The 24,044-nt window shown below is 28.9% G+C and overlaps 1 long non-coding RNA gene across 1 annotated transcript in view; it reads right to left on the bottom strand.

Moving 5' to 3' along the window:
* Nucleotides 1-8,114: 8,114 nt before the first annotated feature.
* LOC129981966 (uncharacterized) overlaps nucleotides 8,115-24,044 on the bottom strand; it is a 71,854-nt gene continuing 55,924 nt past the window's right edge. Inside the window, exon 3 of the long non-coding RNA XR_008785389.1 lies at nucleotides 8,115-10,035. This is a non-coding gene — a long non-coding RNA (uncharacterized LOC129981966). The remainder of the gene's footprint in view (nucleotides 10,036-24,044) is intronic.

The raw sequence follows: 24,044 nt of genomic DNA, 5'->3' as shown, positions 1-24,044 counted from the left end.
ATGAAGATTTTTTTTTAAATTTTAACTTTAAAAATCCAGTGTTTTCACAATAGGTCATTAATATATGTTTAAACATTTCAGTGAGAAAAAACCATATTACACTAATTATTAATTAATTAAATAATATTTAATGAGCTAATTAGCCTATTTTTTGAAACATGATATCTTAAATTCTAATTTGTACAGACACACAATTCTAGTTGGAAATGATGCCTAACATTAATCTTAATGTTGTCTGCCTCAATCAAGTTATAAAAATGTACAGTTTTTTTAAACAATTTATTCATCAACGATGAGTAGAAAAAGCGAGATTTTTTCTGTAATTTTAACTTTTAAACAGCTATTAAAAATTTATTTCTATAAATATAACCTTGACTTAGGCACAAAACATCCGCTATTTCATACAGATTTTTTTAATACATAAATAACTGTATTTGGTTCATTTCTTGTTGAGTTATGATTGTTTGAATGAAGTAACATAGTGGAAAAATATCATTCTTCATAAAATGAGTTTTAGAAACACCGTAACTAGAGTTTTTAATGAAAGCACCTCAAGAAAAATAATTATAACTCGAGAAATATTTCGAATATTGAAAACATCTTGGTATCATCTGAAAGCTAAAGAATCAGAGAACATTATTAAGCAATAAAAAAATATTCGATATTTTGAACGATTTTCGAAGTTTCAAGTGTGTACATACACCTTAAAAGGATAAATAAAAAAGGATTTCAAAAGCTGAGTTTAGGTGATATTATGTAAGCAATATTTGAGCAATGATTTACCAATCATTTTATATGTTTTTTCGGCGAATACAGAGAAATTAAAATAAAAGTGGAGACATAGGATGTAAAAAGAAAAAGAAAAGATAGTCATAGCAGTACAAAGAATTAAAACTTCAAGTAAATAGAATATTTATAAATATTCCGTTTGTTCTTATAACATATAATAATTTAAATTTTTTTGCCCCAGTAAAATCATCAAAATGTTGAAACCAAATTTCTTGACATTCAACATTACAAGACTATCTCTTTTCAAACTTCATATACGAAAAAGCAAAGGAAGTATCATTTGCTTATTTCTTCTGTTCAACTTTTCGGTGTGCCATTTTTCAACAGCAGATTCATTAAAATTCGTTTAAAACGAACGGAAATCCGATTTTTAACTGCCAGTCAAATAATCACGAGAGCGCATCGGGAGGCAAGAAAAGTCTGGAATGAAAAGGAAAAAAAAGCAAGACCAGTGATCCAAAACGTACTCAAATACTTTTGCAATGCGGATACTTTCTTCGCGTCCTGAAGTTCGTGAGTGAACACGTGATGGCGGAAAATGAAAAGTAAAAAAGGAATTTAAATCGAAACGCTCTTGAAATTAAAATCTTTTTTTCATTTAAGTAATTTAAACGCTTTTATTATTTATTTATTTTGTTCGTTTGGTATTTATGTTATTGAATTCAAGCTAATAAGTTATTGCAAACGATTTTCAAAAGTGCTTGTGATATTGCCTTTCAAAATAATTATTTGATGTGGATTTTTTTAAAAAATAAGATAAATATTGCGTTTTTTCTTAAATTTATAAGAATTTTAAATGGAATCTATAATGGAATCTTATAAATTCAATCTAATTTTTTTTCTTTTTTTGGATAACATATCAAATATATCTTACAAAAAAATAAATTGAATCATTGAAAAAAAATAGAGAAAAAAAAATCCACATTATTTATTTATTTGTTTTCTTGCATATGTTTATGGGGTATTGTAGTCATCCAATAATCCAAAGAAAGATTTTACTTAATATTTAAGTTTTAGATCCGAATGAATGAAATTTCAACTACAGTTTTTGATATCAAAATTATATATATGTATTAAATTTTTAGTCAAACTCGTTAAAAGGTAAAAGATGACAAAACACCCAAAGAGGCTCGTTACAGAACCTTTAGCTGAACACCTTCGATAGAAAAGGTAAACCTTTTAGACGCCCGAAACCTACGGGCAATATGACAGTATGATAGATGCAAGACGGCATCTTTAGAGCAGAATTGTAGAAGAATGGTAAAGCTAACATATTAACCCTCCGAGCGTCCAATTATTTAAAGCAAAGCGTCTCAAAAATTTATCTCTATCCAACAAGAGTCCTTTAAAAAAAATATCAGTGTATGTACACTTGAGAAGTGTATCGAAAAATAACTAAGTGAAATTCCCTTCCCATCTTCCCATCTGCGGGGATGTCCACTTACTTCTGGAAAAATAGAATCTCTCCTATTCGTTATCACTGTGTGGTCTCTCCGCTCCCTCCCCCTCCTTACATTTTCATTCATTATCAATTTCAAGTTTCAAACCAAACCCTCTAACCCCAAATTCGAATTTCTATATTTTATTACTTCTCTCTCAGAGGAAAGAAAAATGTATTAAAAGATATTTTTCGCATGTGGCTTTAATTCTGTTAACTAATTTTTTAAAGTTTTCCTATAGTTGAAATGATTATAACACATCTTCCTTTATTTCAATATTTTTTGCTAGAAACCTCAGTGCTACAAATTTTCTTTTCATTGGTATTTTATAATAATTATAATTTGAAATGATTTTTCTGAAACATAAATGCACCGAAACGATGTTATAAATTTACATCTTTCTTACAAAATTTACAAATTAAAATGCATTTGAAAAAATTCATTTGAGCATAATATTTTTGTCTTAATTGCTTTATTTTCTCCCTGGAAATTTAATTTAAGGTAACTTTTTTGCGTTGAAATAAAAGGATGGAAAGTTGAAAATGTTGCACGCAATTGCTTCATTTTCCATATAACTGAAAGTTAAAAAGTTCGTTATTTAATGAGAAAAAGAATGTAATGTTTTTAATGACTTACGAGAATGGATATAATCTAATAATTCTTTGACAGGCTTATACAAACATATTCGTACATTTGGAATACATTGATTTGTATATAAGCTTCAAATGTTACGAAGTACGTAAGATTTGAAATACCCTCTAAGGGGATCCGATGCCTTTAAATAAAGATGAATGATATATTTTAGTTTTTAGCTCAATATTATTTAGGAATTTTATATCAGTTCTCTGAAAATTTCAACTGATAGTGCAAATATTTAGTTAAATACATAAAAATGTTAAACTTTATCCTGGCCATGCCTCTTTTGGCTAAATATTTTATATTTAACAGCTTAAATATAATTTTTTTTCGCCATGAAATAAAATAAACATTTTTATGGGAACAAGGTTGTTTGCCCGATACCAGCCAATCGTTATTTATTTTATTTTTTTTTAATTTTCTGGTATTATATATTTTTGTCTTTGATGGGAAATTTTTTTCCCCAAAGATTATTAAACTCAATTTACGGTAACATTTATTTTGATAGATTATAAACCTTTCTGTTAATTCTGATATATTTTATTCAGAACTAGCCGCCTTTGGCGACCAGCCGGTTCGCCAATCTTAATGTTCGTTTAAATTTTAATAATTAAATAGGTTGAACCGGAGTTTAACCCCCTTCTTCGCCAAGTTGCGATAACGCGCCAAAGCTGGCAATCTTTATTATGCACTATAATTGAACATCTGCTCCTTTGCTTTTGAACATTTCGCAAGGCCGTTGTTGGCGATTTTTAAAAATTGCTCCAAGCAGGGGGTTAAACTCCGGTCGTGCCATTAAATATTTTACGCAATTCCAACTTTAATAGATTCTTCAGCAAAATATTTTAAAACTTCAAATTTTGATAGTCATATAATTCACTCATAATATTATAAAGGCCTTCAGTCATAGCGTGATATGTATCTCTCTAATTTTCTGTTACCCCTCGTAGAAATTATGCTTTAAATTAAAGTGTAAATGATTAATCTGCTATTAATATAATAATATTTTTTACTGAAACAAAGCATTTTTTAATACTATGATTACTGATAATAGAGTCACTGAGCATTTAAACTTTATGGGCACTAAAGAATATCTTTCTTAATTTATGTAATATCTCAAGAATTTGTCAACAAATGCATAAAACATTAAGAAAATAAACAGAATCGTTTGAAATAATCCGCCGAAAAATGTTAACCCTAGCCTCTATTCTGTTGGGAGAAAAAAATAACTGAAGCTTTACTCATTTGGCGATGTGGAAAATGGAAGATTTTTTTGGCGAAAAAGTTGGCGGTGGGGAAAATGGAAGATTTTTTTGGCGGGAAAGTTAGTTTTTAACTAATAATTAAAATTCTAATTAAAATTTCAAAAAAAGGGACCCCAGGTGCACATTCCCGACCTCTACGGTATACATGTATCAAATTTGATAGCTGTATGTCAAATGACCTGGCCTGTAGAGCGCCAACACACACACACACACACACACCACACACACACACACACACACACACACACACACACACACACACACACACACACACACACACACACACACACACACACACACACACACACACACACACACATTGAGCTTTATTATAAGTATATAGATTAACATAAAAGTACATTCTTTTATTATGAATAGCAAAAAGTTTAAAATGTATAAATTGAATGTTCAGAAAGAAATGTTTAAAATTTGCGATTGACATATTTCTAAATGAAACCAAGAGAAAACTGAATATAAATAAAAATTAATGGTAAATTGAGTAATAACCAGAACACGTTTGAATTAACTAAGTAACTTTCAAATTTAATTTTCTTGCACGGTTTATTTTTTATTTATTTATTCATTTATTTATTATTATTATTACTGCACTGACATTCTTAAACATACTTTTATTCTCTTCCTAATTAAAAGAATACTCATTATAACTTGGCAAATAATCTATTTCAAGGTATTTTGCTCTGGGATCTAGATATGATTAATTTATGTTTTATTCTAAAGTCAAACTTATTATTTTTTGTATCTTTAATCAAATACTGAATAAATTCCAACATGGGGTCATACACATTTTAATGAAAAAGATTTAAAAATAATTCTTTGAAATTCTAATCGAAAATAATTCTTTGAATTCTTTCTTAATTCTTTTGAAAGCATTTTCACTATGTATATAATTCGAGCTATTGCAAGGTTATGTTTAATAAGGTTTAATAAAAGGTTATGTTTTGACTTATGCATATTAGGTTATCATAATAAATTTTAATCACTATTTTTTTCAGCATGAATTTCACTATTTTTATATTGATTAAAAATCTATTCTAAAAGAATATGCAATAAATTTTTTAGCTTTTCTTTGCCATGTATTAGTCATTTCAAAGATCTTTAAAATGCTACAAAAGCAGGCTGTATTTTTACCGCCTTTCAACTGCACGACCTTTGCGAACAACATACATCAGATCGGTGCAGTGCCTTTTGAGCTATGAGTACCAACAGGAAATAGCAACGTTTATTATGATTTTTTAGAAAAAAGAACAATGGTAGCATTTATCTCTATGTAACTTTTCAATTTCGAAAATAATTACAAACGGCCCATATGAAATTTGAGTTAAGAACAGTCCACATGAAATTAATTAATCGTAATATATATATAAAATCGTCTCACAGGTTTGCATTTTCTCGAACTTTTGTTCAATCAGGATTCCTCATTTTTATTCAAATAACGAACATATATAAAATTAAATTGTCGAACAAAGAGTAGTAAATTTTCGAATTCTTCAACATTTAAAAAAGTCAACAAATGCCTATTGGACTGAATCAATAGACGTTCACTTGGACTAATCAATCACCGAAGTAGGTTTTTTTTTATATATCATATTTTATGTTTTATTTAATGCAAATAAAATGCGTGACATTTTTATAGCTGTAATTTGAATTTTTTTTATCTATGGCGAAATTCACACCATATTTCAATAAAATACTATTTCTTCAGAGCTGAAAGCAGAAACTTTATAAATCTTCACTATTTAAAAAAAAATGGACTCAAAAACGAGGTCTATTAATTATTATAAAACTCTAAAGAGTTACATAATAATTAATAGAATATTTTTTATTAGATAAGAATTTACTATAAAGTTCAATATTTTTGCTTATGCAGCAATACGATCCAAAATTTAGTGCATTTCTGTGATATAAAAAACTAAAACTCTCTCGTACAATAGAGTAGTATATACAGTTATAATTCATAAAATTGGGATCATGTCATTTGATATTCCCTAATTTATTTTCTTTGGGTTTCAAAGTACTATTTGCACAATTGGGAAATCTTCAAAATTCACTTAATTTTACAAAATATTAAATTTATTTCTAGAATTTGCTTAAAGTTTTAGGATATTTTAAAATACATATTTACTAAACATACAATTATAAATATTTGCTGTTGTTCATCAAAAAGAAAAAAAAAACCCTTGATCACCGCCTTGGTCAAGATTGATAAGAAAGTAAAAAACATTGAATAGAATACCCTCATGCAATTTTTAGTAATTCCCTTTCTGTCATAAAAAGATTTATTAAAAAACTGTGAAGCAAAGTATACATGAAAAAAAAAACTATTTTGCGCACTATTATTAAAACTTTTTTTCTTATAAGTTAGGGACTGAAAAATATAAACACTTTATGTTGCCAGATAGTAACTTATATATAAAGGAGTCTTTTTCCTTCCAGCTTGCCGAGAGGAATTTTTTTTGATTTGTGTATGCTCGTTATCTCTGTTAAATATTGAATAATAAATTTCAGAAATGAAAATAAAGATAGCTAAATCAAACCACGAAAACATTCTCATGCTAAGATGTTTCAAGCTAAAGGTTTGAATCTCCTTAATTTTTTTTTTAATTATTTGCTATATTTTACTTTTCCGATTCTGATTCATTATTAACGATTTTATGGAATCTTGAAATAAATTATTTCTCCGTTTCATTACCATATGATGCTAATCAAATGGATTCAAATTATGCCAATCAATTATCAGCTAGTGGTAGTTCTAAAAATATTAAAATGTTTTACATGTCATCAAGAAGAAACAAGTATTCAGAATTTCAAAATTCTAGTATATCAGGTAGAGAGTGAAAAATGGTTTACAAAATTCAATCCTTACAAACACGGAACAAAGTAATTAAATTAAAATGTATTAAAAAGGCTTGTTCATATTTATTCGATTAGTTATAACAGTTAGTTAGGTTATAACAACAAAAAACTTACTGTTTTGAGATGCTAAAATCTGAAACTTCTGTCCATCTAAATTTTCGATCCAAACTATTGAGCTCTGCAAGCTCTAAAATCACCTGATATAGCACCTTGATATTTTTTTTTTTTCAATTCTACGTCAAAACTTCCACTTTCTGCTCACCGTTTTCAGCATGCTCAAAATTACGATTCCTGGTGCTATACAGAAATGCATTTTACATTAGTGTATTAACATAGAAAAGACGCTGAAAAATTTCATTGAAAGTATTCAGCATAGAGGTTTTTCAACTTCCTCATAGTGAAGTATAAGAGCCGAAAGTATTGTAATTGTTAAAAAATTCGAATACGAGATTTTGACGAATCATTACGTTTCAAATCTCCGTCAATTTGAAAAAAACATTTATTTGAAATTCTGCCTGTGAACATGATAGCTCGAAAAATGTTCTGAACTAGGCAAATGAAATCTGGAATGCGGTATTGGATGCAAATTTGATAGCCACATTTAACATCTAAAGTGTTGATATATATCAAGTTTGGAACCAAATCCGTTAAAGAGTTGAGCGAATATTGATCTATACTTTCACAAGCATGTAAAGGCCATAACTGAAAAACGCAACAACGTGAATAAATATATGAAATTGATATGTGGTTTTGTGACTACTGTAGTATCTGCGTCGAATTTCAATTGGTTGCAAAATGGCGCTCAAAATACGCATTTAGCTTTCTGCTATTTTTGTCACAATTATATCCTAGCTATTCATCATTAAAAAATGTAGCCAATGATTGCACTTTAAAAGGCATTTTCATAACTCTTTTTTAATGAATAGCATTCGGTTTATAATACTTAAATACATTTATTAGACAATATGTGAGAAAGTTTCGAGGAGACTACTCTCATAGAAACAAAGTGCATAGGCAGTGATACTCATACAAACATTTGAAGTAAGACAAGATTTGGTTTATTGTATTCATACAATCTTATTAATGAAACTTTTTGGTTTTGTTTGGCACAACAGTTATTGTGCAGACAAAAAGTTTCCAAACTAAACAGTATATCAAGGTAAAAGATTAAATCTATGAAAAAGGTCAATATTTGCGATATTCATATAGGACATTGAATGAATATAAAGGTATGAGACTTTTAACATAAATGTCTATCAAAATTTGTTATTATTATTTCTTTAGTTTCTACATCGACATAGCTTATCCAAAGGATGTAAAGCTGAAACAAGTTATCAAAATTTGTTTACTGAGGGAACCATTTAGCCCTAACTGCTTATGAAAGATTTAATTTCTCGCAGCAAGTAGTACCGAGGAATTAGTGGCTATAAAATAATAAATTCCAGAGAAATTCAAAACTGCTAAAAAGGAGTTTTCCCAAACAATGTAAATAATGTACTGAAGCGGATCCAAAGAAAAACGAGTGCTGGGTTTTAAATCTTCAACATTTTGAAGGGACACCATAAGCACATATTGGACAATTTCACTGTGTGTCTTTTAATAAATGAATGAATGTTAGTTAATATAATATGACTTATATGAAAACAGCTAGAGAAGGACATCGGCTTTCCTATTTTTGAGCTGGGGGAGGAGGGAGCGAAGTCAAGCATTAGGCTTAACACAATGAAATTTATTCCCTCTGCAGGTGCAATTGGATTATAAAACGATAAAACAGTCTACAGATCTAGTAGCTTTGGGAAGCCCCAAGGTCTCAAGACTTTTAGAATATCAATATTTTTGTTTCAAATCTTTTGCTATTTTTTAGCATAATTTAAATTCATCACTTTCATTTGATTTACAAAGATCTTACAATTAAACCGATTCAAGTTAAAATCAATTAATGTAAAGATTTCAGAACATTATTCTTAGAGTTTCTTTTTTATAATTTGAAATTCTTTTACAAATCAGTGTGGACCGTCTCTTGAGGTCCACACTGATGGGGGAGGGAATTTGGTTGATTGACTCATCAGTTAACAGCTCTAGTTAATTTTGTCGCTGAGAGTTTAGATTACATTAAAGTTTTGTAGATTCTTTTTTACCATTCTGTTTAAAATCATTTAATGTTTTTATTGTTGTTGTTTTTGAAATATTGAAACCAGATCATTCGAGGCTGATTTGCTATCCTCTCTTTTGTTTAAGGTAATATTATGTCAAAGCATGCTTATATAGATTACGAGTTGAATTAAAATCCTTTAAAAAAATCTTGTTTTTGAAATTGGGATAAAAAAAAGGTTAAGAACAAAACTTAAATTGCCAAAGGATTCTTAAAGGGCTTATTCCGATTTTGTTTGAAGGAGAGACAGCATTTGCCATCTGGAATGAAAAAGTAACTTTGGATAAATGGAAGTTGAGAGTTATGAAATTCTTCCAAACCAATCAATTTTAAATTGAAGTTCTAATTTGCAGCCCGTCATGTAGCACTACAGCAAAAATTGAACAAGTTCAACAGGGAATACATATTTCATAAAAATTTTAACATGTAGGAAAGAGGATATCTTATCTACTCTATTATTGATCCAGAGAAATACCACTCAAAATAAAAATCCCATCAAACCGTTTTTAAAAACGCAGCAATACCCCTTTCTGTTTTATAACTCCCAACCAATTAGACGAAGGGGCCGATATCTCTCTTCAATCCTTTGTCTTCCTCGACTGCAATAAATGGAAGATGTTAATGCCATCATCTGATGTCTTGTCCAATGACAGGCCATCCCGAATCGGGAGTCATCCAATGAGAATTCCGGAAAACTGGGATCGATGTGCGTGGTTGTGGGAAAGCACCACCTTTTCCCGATGAGCGCTGGATCAGCGGAAATGATTTGCGGTGCTGGGGAAAAGAGTAAAAATCTTCGGACATGCCATCCGGAAGCAGAACGGCTGCGGACATCGGCGATCCGGAAGTGACCGGAAGAAGACGGTGTCATCCTGGGGTGCTGCAGGAAAAGAGGAAGAGGTTGAGTGGCAGGTAAATATTGATGCTTTTTATTCATTTATTTTGGGTCAGAGAAGCTTTTTAATTTTTGTGATGGAGAATATTTTGACATTTATGCGTGGTTGTTATTTCAGTAGAAATAATTGATGGCATATTTAAAAGTATGCTGAAATATAAAGAATATATTTTTAATAAAGATTCATAAAAAAATCTTGCACCTACCTACTTTGGATTCAAAATAATATGAACAGAGTATTTTTTTTCTATGTCAAGTAGGCGTTTATGATTCTGAATACAGTAGAATTTCGATTATCCGGACAACCAACTTCTGCTAACCGAGCTAACATCAGAAAATCGAAATGTGTTTAAGATATTTTAATAAAGTTAACTATTTTTTCAAATAAGGGTGTCAAAAGTTGGTATTGAAGCTGATTTTCGTGATGTGAAGGCAAGAAAAATATGCAAAGAAAAAAATTCTTTTAGAATTTTTCAATAATTTATTAAATTAGTCTGGGGTACTAAAGAAAAAATGAAACCCATAACATACATATATGGCAGCAGTTTCCAATTCATAAATGAATACATAAATAAAGGAAATATTAAGAATGGACACAATTCTTGTTTTTAGCTTAGTTTGGTTTTAATTTTAATTAAAAATTAAGCTGAATTTTGTAGTTTTTCCATGATAACCTCAGAAAATATAATTATATAAAAATAAATTTTTCAGCATTTCAAAATGTCAAATATTAGTTTTCTAATAATACCAAATTAATAGTAGAATTTTAGCAATTTAGAAAAAAAAATGTTTTTTTTTAAATCCACTTTCCAACAATAAATTACCTTGTTTCACAGAAATGCTTAATCGTGCGATTTTTGGCCATTGCTGAAAACTAAAGTAGGATCCTTATTGATAGCTGTGCAATTTATAAAAACGCGAAATTTAAGATAGGTAAAATGGTATTCATGTTTTTCATTGTACCGTAATGTTAAGGGACATGATCTCCATAAGAAAGGTTCATATACTTAATAAAAATAAAACGGCTATAGTATTTGACAACTTAAGTGGAATCATGGGCATGAAATTATATCTGAAAGATATACTTGAAATTAAATGTAACCGTTGTTCCCGACGATCCAGTTGGTCTCTAAAGGCGACTAATTTACAAAGAAAATAATTAAAACAAGGTAACCATTATATCATCATATGCGGCATTCATTATGAAATAAAACTCCGACTTTTGTTTCATGCATCAAATGGAAAATAAACTCTCAGGAAATAATATTCATCTGTAGTATAAAAATTTTGACAGTTGATTTTATGAATCAACCAGATATTTTAAATTTATTTTTACTTCAAGTGGTCAAAGAGAAATGCAGGAAGAAACCCTAATGAATATAAACGTAAATGAAATAAATACTTCACTTATATTTATATTTATTAAGATATCTTCTATGAAATATAAATTTTACGACGTGTTTATTTTATTCAGCATGAAATTCCCTCACAAACTTCTAAAAATTACATTATTATAAGTAATTTTTTTTTCACGGTTTTTTTTTTTTTCTTTTCAGAAAACCTGCTTTCATTTATTAATATTTATTTACGTTTGTTCAATTTATAATCTATCTAAATTTATCTGAAAATGAATATCCAACTGATGTAAGTTTTTTTGGAATTTTTTTTTAAATTCTTTCTTAAGCAGTCTAGTTATCTTTGATACTGCGATTTTCGAAATTTCATGATTATGACAGTAACATTAAAAGAAGTCACGTATATGAATTATTAAAACTTACATCTCATTTTTTATATGATATTTTCACCATCAGCCGACTCCTTAAGAAAACACAATTTATTTCAATACCAATTGAAAACTTTCCATTCTCAAAATTTTCGGTTTTAATTGTTGCATTGACATATCGTTTTATGTAAACTTCTAATATGCATTCTTTTTCATATTATTTAGCATATATGTGCAAATATCTTCTCGACTTGAAATATTATTCTTAAATTTTGCCGTTTGAAACCGAATTTGATTTTATTTATCACTAATAGCCTTTAGCTGGTTCGCCGGGATATTGGTAGTATTCATTTCAGATAAATGCTTTAGAAGTAACCTCATGTCCATCGATTCCGTCAAACTACCAAACATAAAAGCTATTTTATTTTAATTGCCTAATATAAAACTTCTAATATGCATTCATTTTCATACTCTTTAGCATATATGTGCAAATATCTTCTCGACTTGAAATATTATTCTTAAATTTTGCCGTTTGAAACCAAATTTGGTTTTATTTATCACTAATAGCCTGTAGCTGGTTCGCCAGGATATTGGTAGTATTCATTTCAGATAAATGCTTTAGAAGTAACCTCATGTCCATCGATTCCGTCAAACTACCAAACATAAAAGCTATTTTATTTTAATTGCCTAATATAAAACTTCTTATATGCATTCATTTTCATACTCTTTAGCATATATGTGCAAATATCTTCTCGACTAGAAATATTATTCTTAAATTTTGCCGTTTGAAACCAAATTTGGTTTTATTTATCACTAATAGCCTTTAGCTGGTTCCCCGGGATATTGGTAGTATTCATTTCAGATAAATGCTTTAGAAGTAACCTCATGTCCATCGATTCCGTCAAACTACCAAACATAAAAGCTATTTTATTTTAATTGCCTAATATAAAACTTCTAATATGCATTCATTTTCATACTCTTTAGCATATATGTGCAAATATCTTCTCGACTTGAAATATTATTCTTAAATTTTGCCGTTTGAAACCAAATTTGGTTTTATTTATCACTAATAGCCTGTAGCTGGTTCGCCAGGATATTGGTAGTATTCATTTCAGATAAATGCTTTAGAAGTAACCTCATGCCCATGATTCCGTCAAACAACCAAATATAAAAGCTATTTTATGTTAATTGTCTTACATATGTTTTGTTCATTGTGTGCGTCGATCTCTCTAGTGAAGAACCAGCTCCATGATACTGATTCACCAATCTTCTAACTTCTGTGATATTGTAACTTCATATTTTTTATTCGTTTTGTAAACTACACAATTAAACGGAATCTCTGTTTAGTTTTCAACTACAGAAGAAAATCACATTAAATTAAGTAAAAATGTTTTTAAATAGCCAAAATTCAGGGAAAATGTTTGCAATTATTAAATAATAATCATTAAAAGGACAACCTTTTAAATTTTGAAATGATGTACAATTCATTTTTGTACAATTATAGTTTCAGAAGTTATTGTGCTTAAATACCCAAAATTGTGCTTAAATAATTAAAAAAAATTAAAATGCACTTTACCATTTCCCAATTTATATATGTGTTAAAAATTCATAAATTTTAGGTCAAATGGACAGATCTGTAGGGATCAACACACACACATTAACCTTTAGTATTAGTAGAGATTAATTAATGTTTCTGTTGCTATTTAATTTTTGAATTAAGTGTGGTGAAAATCTTTTAAGCTTGATAAGAATTTAGTAGGAAGGGAGCTAAAATTTATTTTATAGAGTTTCGAAATTCTGTATAAAAAAAGTGCTAAAAGAAAAAAAAAACTTCTTTAGGTTTTCCTATGTATTTCAATAATAGTATTTTACTTCGAAACACTCTGTGCCTATAGGTAGAGGCATAACATATAAACAGAGAAATGAAATAATTAAAAATATCTATAGTATATATTTAATCTAAGTAACAACTCAAAGGTCAAAATAATGATTAAATACAGTTTATTATTATTTTGTTTATTTTAATTTTATGAATGCTTTTTATCTTTCACAGTACAATGAAAAAATTCGAATATCATTAAATCCAGACTTCGATCGACTGAATCAATTAAATCAAGTCGATACAAATTGACTATTACAGTAATATGATTACACACGAAATTTTATGTGCGTATCTCGGATTTTAGTTATGATATTTAATTTATGCCCAGACAGACAGATAGGCATATTTTCAAAATTATTTTTTTCGGAGATCTCAAATATGGGGATTTGTCGTAAAATGGATGATTTTTTTTTATCTATAATTCAAGCTTTTGGGCTTTTTTTTAATACAAAAATTTGCATCGAAAGTGGAAAAGGAAAAGGAAAAATAATTTATACACATTGGCTGTTGACAGAACTTTGTTTTTCCATGATTATTAGGAACATTTATGTCCAAGCTGGTTAATAAACATCTTAAAAGTTGCACTAGGAAAAAAATCCGATATCATATTAATTACAATTTAAGCAGATAAATATTGTTTGAAAACCGTCTTAACAATTTCTACTATTTTCTATGTAGAATATTATAATTTTTGTAATCATCTACATATAAAGGACGCCTTCAAAAATGTTAAATAACTATTCCAGGAAATGATTCTTGTGTGCAAGTGATGATTATATCGCAAATCATTTAAAAATATATTAATATAAAAATTGGAGGAAACTATATTTTTTATTTAGAATTCTATTATAAAAAGATTATGACTAGACAATAAATTGATTTATACAAAACTAAAGTTTTTTTAAAAAAAAAATCCAATACAAAATGTTTTAAAAGAAAAATGTTAGATTTCCCTTTTAAAAGGGTTTTTCTTCAGTGATTTAAAACCCATTTTCAAGTAACAAAATTTTTAAAAAATTTATAATATTCGAATTTATTATCTTGGACAGAAAAATATCTTCAAAGTATGTTTTTATATTTCAATAAATAAGTGTTTTTTCAAAGTTTAGAATCAAGAGACTATAGGGGAAGTATTTTGACCCATAAATTTAAGTTGACAAAAAATTCTAAACTTTTTTTTTTCAATAAAAAAAACCCCTCTAATTTCCTTCTTTTCCTAAGCTGTTTTTCATGATGCAGATTTCAGAACTATATGCTTTATTAAATATCTATCAAAAATGATTTAAGATGCAGCATTCTATTGAAAAAGTCGCTTTTGAAATTCGTACTTTGTTGTGTTGAGTAAATTGTTTTTATCTGTATTCCTTTACTGGTTAATGTTTAAAAAAAAGACAAGAGAGATAAATTCTTCAAATACGTCAGAATATTACAATTGGAAACCTGCTTATGACCCTTGCATATGATTGTAGTTGTGCGAATATTCATTAATTATACACCCAAATGCAGTATTTGAAAACTAATAGTCACTCAAGATGCGATAACATTTGCATAATCAAAGCGCACTGAAAATAATCGCCGAACAAAGTTACAGTTAATAGTTTATCCGCATGAAAAAACGTTAGCCTAAAATTTTGTAGATTTACAGCTTTTGATATGATCATTTTTCAGTTGAAAGCCAGGATCTTCCCAAAGTGAGGAGTTGATCTACGCATGTTTTAATGAAGAAGGTGTTAACTTTCCTGCTGGTATGAAAGGATGATTAATTTTGCTTGAATGTCCCCGTTTAATTTCGTATTTTCGTCGGCCACTTTCACGGATCAGTACTGACTAAAGAACTTACGTCTCGGGTATTATGAGCGCGAACGCTGAGTGTTGATAGCCAAGCCCATTTTCCATCACAGCCAAAAAGGTTGGTCTCGGATGTGAGTGCTTTTCGGTAATTGGGGAAATTTTTCACCGACCTTATTTACAGAGTACTTTATTATCCGAGATCTTTGACTCCGCGATCGGTTTAGATATGCTTTCTTGTTTAGAAAAGGGGTCTTATTTCCTTTCTGAAAGAAGAATCGGAACTGATCTTGATACAGATTTTGTGAATAATTTTGATATTCTTTTTTAAAGTGAACTCGATAAATATGATAGCCAGTGACTCATGAAACATAAAAAAAAAAAAAAAAATTAAATTAACTGTTTCGACCTCTTCGGAAAAGGCGTATCTAAATTGTGTCGCAAAAATTTGGCGATATGAGTATACTCGACAGAGTACGTGTAATATGAAATTATGTTGTAATGAAATCATTTTAATTTTTTTTATTTCAATAATCACATTTATTTATTTACTTAAATTAACATACATATTTTGCATATGAACGGAAAGAAACAAAAAGTTAATTTATTATTTTAACCCTTTAAAGGGCCTTTTTTTCTACTCATATTATGTTAAAATATTTTTAGGCTTGAAATTAGAATAAGAAAAGGGATTCATTTAGCTTATTAGATAAATTTAATTTGATTCATTAATTAATTTGCTTAATTAATAATAAAGTAACAAATCAAGACACATCATTTTGTCTGAGATAAAGAACTGAAGCATCTAAATTTCTGACTCACTAAAAAAAATTGTCAGAACTTAGGCCAACCTACATAATTTCATACAAAGATTGATAAATTTGGAGGGAAGCATACTTCCCACGGCGCTCGAAAGGGTTTGCTGTTAAAGAATGGTATTGGTACAACACATAATGGAACTCTGACAAGGAATCATAAAACTGATGAAAACCTAGCGCAAGGTAAATTGCTTACTCAATACTCTCCTTGTAAAAATACAAAATTACAAAATATGCCCGCCGTTGCAATTATCTCGAGTAGGTTGCAACATTACAATCCGATATTTTTGTACACGAATTCCAAACCAGATAATAGAATATATACAAAAATGTACAGGGAAATATACTAGTATAGTGTATAAATATATTGGTAAGTAGTCCACAGCTCATTTTGGACGAGTCCCGCACACGAGCCATAAAAATTGCCTACTCTTGAAAACATGTAAAAAGAACATTCAATTCCCGGTTTTTATTATCAGACGCGCCGCTTATTGAATAGTCTAAAACAATTTCTGGTTACCTAATTGCTTCTGGGATGACTAATACAACACAGCGATACATTTAAGAAAAACAATTCATATTATATGCGACTTTTTTTATAATAATTATTATTAATCTTATTTGTTTGTTTGTTTTTTTATTTCGACTTGACCTCAATATATTTCAAACATCTTGGAATATATGAATATGTTTGAGTTTTTACTAAAATTCTAATTCAAACTGCAAATTGTTATTACTTATTACTCCTGACGAATAAACTCGTCATAACGCAAAATGTTATACCTTTTCATGACGAGCATACTCGTCAAAGACATTTAATTGGTTAAAATAGTCTTTACTCCGATGGAATTTGATGAAATAATATCAGTTTTTTTAATGTATATTTAAGGACTTTAAAATAAATACTTAAATATTACTTTTCACTTTAACATCACATTTGTAAGTGAAACGAAGTAAATTTTTCAAATCGCTCTTTTAAACGATGCTCTCAAATTTTGAGAACATTTTCTGCGTAAAACATTTTCAGAACTCCATTTTCATTTATTTTTAGGAGATACTGAAGATAAACATACAAAAGAAATCAAAATATATATATATTTCGTTGTTAAATTACACACTGTAATCTAGTAAACTGTGATATTTTTAAAAAATAACTTTTGGTTTCTATCATGGCAGACTTTTAAGTCATCTCATTTCAGAGCTGATTTGATTTTAATAGTAACTTAGAGCATTATTCTTATTCAGTTAGAATGAAGTTCCATTTTGAAATACAAATTAAACAGATATCATAATTTTAAATTGTAGTCAGATGACGAGAAAGGCATTTGAGTCAGAAAATCATTTTACAAATTTTCAAGTCACACTATCGTGAAAATATAAATCTTATTCCTTCACACTGTTTGTAAAATTTGAAAGCATTCTTTGGGTATTGAATATACGCATACTCATTTGGATATACGCATTGAAATATTAAATGAATCTAAATCAGAGTTTAAAATTTTTTCACATTTTCGGTCCCTTTTTCAGATTAAAAATTTTTTTTGTATCCTTATACTTTGTCGGCAAAATAATGCTTTGACCCAGGTTTAAAAAGAGGACGAGGTGTTTAATAATAATAATAATAATAAATAAATGAGAATTCGTAAAAATAGTTTTTCTTATCGGGTTTTACGGAAACATTTTATATTGAGATGGTTTTTTCGCAACTATTTTTAATTACAAACATTGAAGCATTTGATTTTAAAAAATTGAATCCATGAGACTTTCCTCTATTCCACCTGGACTTGATAGGAATAACTTGAAAATATTTCGTCCAAATCCTTCTATTACTAATCTCTGTTAATAACAAACATGAATGTATGTTGGTATCTTTGTGTGTGTATGTGGATTCGCGCTCTACAGATAAAACAATTTAACTTGGAACAATCAAATTTGGTACATATACAGGCTCTGTAATTGTGCATATTGGAGCGATTATTAAAAATTATACGGAGTTTTGACATTTTTCTTCAATATATACCTAAAATATTGCTTCAAAAAAGGATTTTTACATCATCATAAAATATATATTTTCAATGATATTAATTTCACATTGTAATCATTAATTTTACAACAATATATTTCAGTACTGAAGAGAAATTCAAATACTTTCCACGAATATTTCATTCTGGTATTACTTCCATTATTGATGACATACATATGAAGATTCGGCTTATTTTGCTATGTTGAGTAGGTTGCAGTATAAAACATGTTTTGAATATTTGTTAAATGTTTTGTTGTACTTTGAAGGTTTAAACTCAGAACTAAGCAATGATTTCAAAAATCTAAAACTGTTTCCATTTCTAAACATTGCTGCCCTTCCCTGCAGTAAAATTGTATGTATAAAGATACAGACAGAAAATGAAGGAAAAATATAGAACAATGAACAGAACGACGAAATAGTATGGGTATATGCTTATTAAAAGTTTAAAAATATTTTCCCGAAGAAGCTATTAATAACATATTATAAAAAGTATTTAATTGAAATTTTTAGCAACCATTAATCTCAGCAAATCCATTAATCGCCAAAGGCGGTTATGTTTAGTAAAATAAAATCGCAACTTCATTACTTAGTTATTTACTTACTACATTACTTAGTTATTTACTTACTACATTACTTAGTTATTTACTTACTATATTACTTAGTTATTTACTTACTATATTACTTAGTTATTTACTTACTACATTACTTAGTTATATATCACTTACTTAAAATTGCATAACTGCTTTTATTTTCATTTTGTTCTATATCTTTTAAACTTGTAGACAACTGCTGTCATTATTTAAAATTTCGATGATTATGACGATTCATAAGAAATATAGAATTACGTTGAAATGTATGCATTTTGATAAAGATAACCTGTATCTGTTAATAATAAGGGTGTGTGCGCATGTGTGCGCGCGCATTAGGGCTATGCTGGACAAACAACCTGACCTAGTGTAACTAAATTTCGCATTCACCATTCACCATTTCACCATTGTTGAAAATTAAGGAAAAATGATTCCACTAATTAGCTATGCAGTTTACTCAAGGGGACAGAAAATGAAACTGCTTTACCGCCAAATGTGCAGCTTCAAATAGATTATTTTGACACTTAACTTTTTCAGTTGCACTATAATGTCAAGATATTCAATTCCATTGGGAAGGTTCATGTTCACCAATAAACAGAACAAGAGTAAGGTTTAATGTCTGGCATAATTTAATGGCTAAAGACACATTGTTGAGGGAATCGTGAACATCAAGTTATACATAAGAATAAAGTAATATAAAATAATATAAAGCAAGTTATGCATAAGATTACTTAAGTTTTCAACTGCACTATAATGTCAAGAGACTCGATTCCATAAGGAAGGCTCATGTCCACAATAAACAGAACAAGGATAAGGCTAAATGTTTGATATAATTTAATGTTTAAAGACACATTGTTGAGGGAATCATGGACATCAAGTTATGTATAAGAATAAAGTAAAATAAAATAATATAAATAAAGTTATGCATAAGATTAAAGTAATATTAATATAAATTAAATGCAGCAAATATTCCAAGCGAAGTATCTGATCGAGGAAAGCATTGTAATAAAATTATTACTAATCATTTTAATGCTTTCGATTTCGTTTTCATGAAAACAATTAAAACAAAACAAAATAGGGTCATCATTTTATTTTTGATATTTAAAAATGTTGGTCGCCAAATACATTTTAAAATAACTAGTTATGATTACTTACACATTCCACATTTCTCATGTTGGCGTCCTGGCCTAGGTGTAGCGCGTCTTCCCCGTGATTTGGACGTCTCGGGTTCGAGCATGGTTGCTCTTTACCCTGTGTTCTATCTGTGAGGCGTGTGAAAGGCCCCCCCCCCCCTGTAAAAAGGGGTTATCAAGCGAGTGTGTGGGTGTCATCTTCATATGAGCTAAAGTCAGACTTCTGCCCTCGGTTGGCTAGGCGTCTTTACACTTAGAAGCTACTGTATCCCTCTTCCCCCGATCTCTTGGATTTAGTTTTAATTGGTGTTCAATCCAAGGAGGATAAGCAATAATATATTTCTTATTCTTCTAATATGCCGTGTATGATTTGATTATGAAAGAATAACTATTTTGTAATAATATAAGTTACCATAATAAAATATAAAAGTTAATATATAAGTTACCGTATTTTAAACTAAATTGATGAACGCGAGGTGAAACATCATATTAAAAAATTTGAATATCATAAAAGAATCATTTTTCAATTACGAATCTCATGCATATCGTACCTTATGCAATTTGATATTCAAAAATATTTAGCTTTAATATCTTGAAGAATTTTAAACCTTACTAGCTTCAAGATTTTTTTAAAATATCTTTTTAAATTACTTTTAAAATAAATTATAGAAATTTTTTTTCGAAAAATACTTCACGGAAAATTTATGTTAATTTAAAATTTAAATAGGTATACAGCAATCAATAGTAATACGACAAAGTAGTCTCACTCGATCACTACATTTACAAATAGTAGTAGTTGATATAATAAAATGTATTGAGGTAAATTTGATGATTTTTATGATACTTTTTTAATGATGAATTTTTTATGCTTTTTTAAATAAATCATTTTTTATGAGAATGAATGCTGGATGATTGACGATGATTTTTTTAAACAAATCATCGCTGTGATCTACAGTAAAAAGCAACACTGCCAACAGCAACCAAATGTAAAAGCTATACTAGGATATCCATATTTTCTTTCACAACTGAAAATGGTAATCTCTAATTTGTTTAGAATTGAAATTCTGCTGCAAAATTATTATGTTACATGATTGAAAACCAGACTTTTGTGATGACCAAAATATCTTATAATAGAAACTGATAAAGCATTATTTTTAGATTCAAGCTGATAGTGTAGAAGAGATGAAACTAATAAAATAATAATTAATTATTACACTATAAAAATAATAATACTAATAATTTTTAAATTATTACATGCTAAGTTACAAAATTAAGCGTGAAAAACAAATTAATAAAAAAAATTTTAATTAACATTTTAAAAGTCTTTTGAAAACTTTAATTGAAACGTTGTTCATATTGGATCCTTCGAATCCTTTCCAAAAATGTGTTTTTCGAATGCAGGGTGGTTTAAATCGCTGAAATTCGTCAAAATCTCGAGTTCGAATTTTCCCGAGTTTGAATACTTCACGGAAAATTTATGTTAATTTAAAATTTAAATAGGAATACAGCAATCAATAGTAATACGACAAACCAGTCTCACTCGATCACTACATTTACAAATAGTAGTAGTTGATATAATAAAATGTAATGAGGTAAATTTTTCCCCTCCCAAGTTTATTTTTCATTTTCTAAACTCTTTGAAAAGAGAGAGAAAATAACAGATTGACTAAAAGATAACGGAAGCAATTATCTGAATCATTCAATCAACTCTATCTGAAGCGGTATATAAGAAAACAAAGAGGAAAATGTTTTAGAATTTTACATCAAAATAAATATTCCACAGAATCTCATTTAGCAAAAGCAAAATATCACTCATAAAATGAACAAGTGTAGAAGAATAAACCATTGAGTAAGAATCAGTTCATTTTGATAATAAAATAAAAAAGAACTTAAAAATACAATAAAATATGAAAAACTAATTTAAAAATGAATTATTTAGAAATTAAAAAAATTATAAATGGAGGTGATGGATTATCAATTTTCTATAGTATATATTTTTCAAAATCAGTCAAGTGAAACATGTGATAATGTTTCATTTAAAAAATAACACAGGAAATGGATAATTCATCACCCTCATTTATAGCATTTTTTAAAATGGATACATATATTTAAAATTACTTTTTAACAGGGATTACGAATGCTAACTAATACAGTTAAGTTTTCTGAAACTTAGATATCTTACAATTATCTATTCATCTGTATCATTCTCTAAGGCGAATAGCATTTTGTTCAGATGAATTTTAAAATGACTCAATTCTTATTTTTCATTAAAACAATTAATAAAATCCAAAATGGCAAACTAGTGCGAACTACTGACCGATTTGTTTACACAAACCATGATAAAAATCGAGAATACCATTTATCAAATCGCAAATCAAGGAAAGTCATTTATCTGAAATAAAATAAAAAACAAAGAAACGAGATGAAAAATGAATTTCAATTAAAAACCACAATTTCTCTTTCGCAATCGCTCTTTTAACATCAACTCTGCATAAACCTTCTTAAGCGAGGAGGGGGGAAAAACCAAATTCTATAAAAAGCAATCTTTCAACTCTAGTGAGGGAAAAAAAAAAAAAATCGAATAAAAAAAGTGCAGAAAGTATCGCTCCGACCTAACAACACTGTAACAATTCCTCCGCGTGCCATAATCCAGTATCGGGGTCGGGGATCAGCACAAACCCCGCCCCGAGCTGCGGGATCAAGCCCATTGTTTGTCGGCGACCCCTTTCAGCACGCGCGAGCACGCGGCCCGCGCTCTTCCGGCACGATGTTATCGGCGGTCCACCCAGGGGATGAATGAGAGATGAAGGGTCGCCGCCAGGAAGATCTGTGGGGTTGATGTAGGTAGGACGCGTGGGTGGTGGAAGGAAAGAAAGTGCTGTCCATCCAAGATGGGTCAAAATGAAAGATCTTCGGTGCATGTTCTTTTTGTTTTGTTTAAAAACGTTTATTTCGGTAATCAAGAAAGAGAACGATCGGTGTCTTTTAGTTAGTAGAGCATATTTGAGTTCCGTTATGTAAAATCAAGCATGGATTAAAGGAAATTATGTTCTGTACTATAAGTGATGAGTTTTAAGATTTCGACGAGTTATTGCAATAAAGTAGGGTATGAATATAATTAAGATAAGAAAATAAAGAGGAAACTGAAAAAAGAATGCGCACATTTAAAGTTTTCAAAAAATCAAAAATTTTCTTTTCACGTCCTCTACTTGAAATATAAACTTCGTCAAAACTATAAATATCAACTGAAATTAATAAATACAAGTATTGTAATTGTCAAAATATTTTATCTTAATATTCGACAGTTTCAATATCAACAAAGTCGGGAAATTAAATTTTTTGAATTCATGCGGGTTTGTTTATATGAACATGAACATGATGACGCAAAAGATGGGTGAAATTTGAAGGTATCTTTACACCAAAACTGTATATCTTTACCAAATTTTGGACCAAATCCATCATGGGTAGTAGTACTTTTCCTAACTTATACTCAGTTTCCTACACTAAATGCATAAAGTTTATAAAATTGTTAACTTTGCATTTCCATGTAAACTAAATGAAAGATTGCATACATTTTTTATTGTTTCATTTATTTCCATGCACTTTATCACTTATTATATCTTTTACTTGTCAGTAGTTTCATTGGAGATTCTCAGATCTCTCGGATTGTAGCTCATTTTTACAGCATACATAATAAAACCTTTGCAATCACTAAACACATAAGCTATCCTTACACTGGCATATTGAAAAAAATTCCTAATTCTCAGTTAGCGTTGAACTGTTAATCGAGTAACGTGCTTCTTTTTTTTAAATTTTACTAGTTGTTTGAAGATGCTGATGATATCCTTATTTTCGGTACAGCTTGTCCAAGAAATTTTATCAAAAAGTATTTCTCGTGCTATTCAAAATTATGCTATTTGAAAATCCCTATTTTGATTATATAATTTTAATTTTTCTACATTCTAAAAATAATTATTTTCATACTAACTCAGGTTTCATTTTAATTTCTGATATACGTGGGTTCTTACTTTCCCACACTA

This window comes from Argiope bruennichi, chromosome 8, assembly GCF_947563725.1.
Source record: "Argiope bruennichi chromosome 8, qqArgBrue1.1, whole genome shotgun sequence".
NCBI lineage: Eukaryota > Metazoa > Arthropoda > Arachnida > Araneae > Araneidae > Argiope > Argiope bruennichi.
This window is presented reverse-complemented; position numbering and strand designations above follow the sequence as displayed.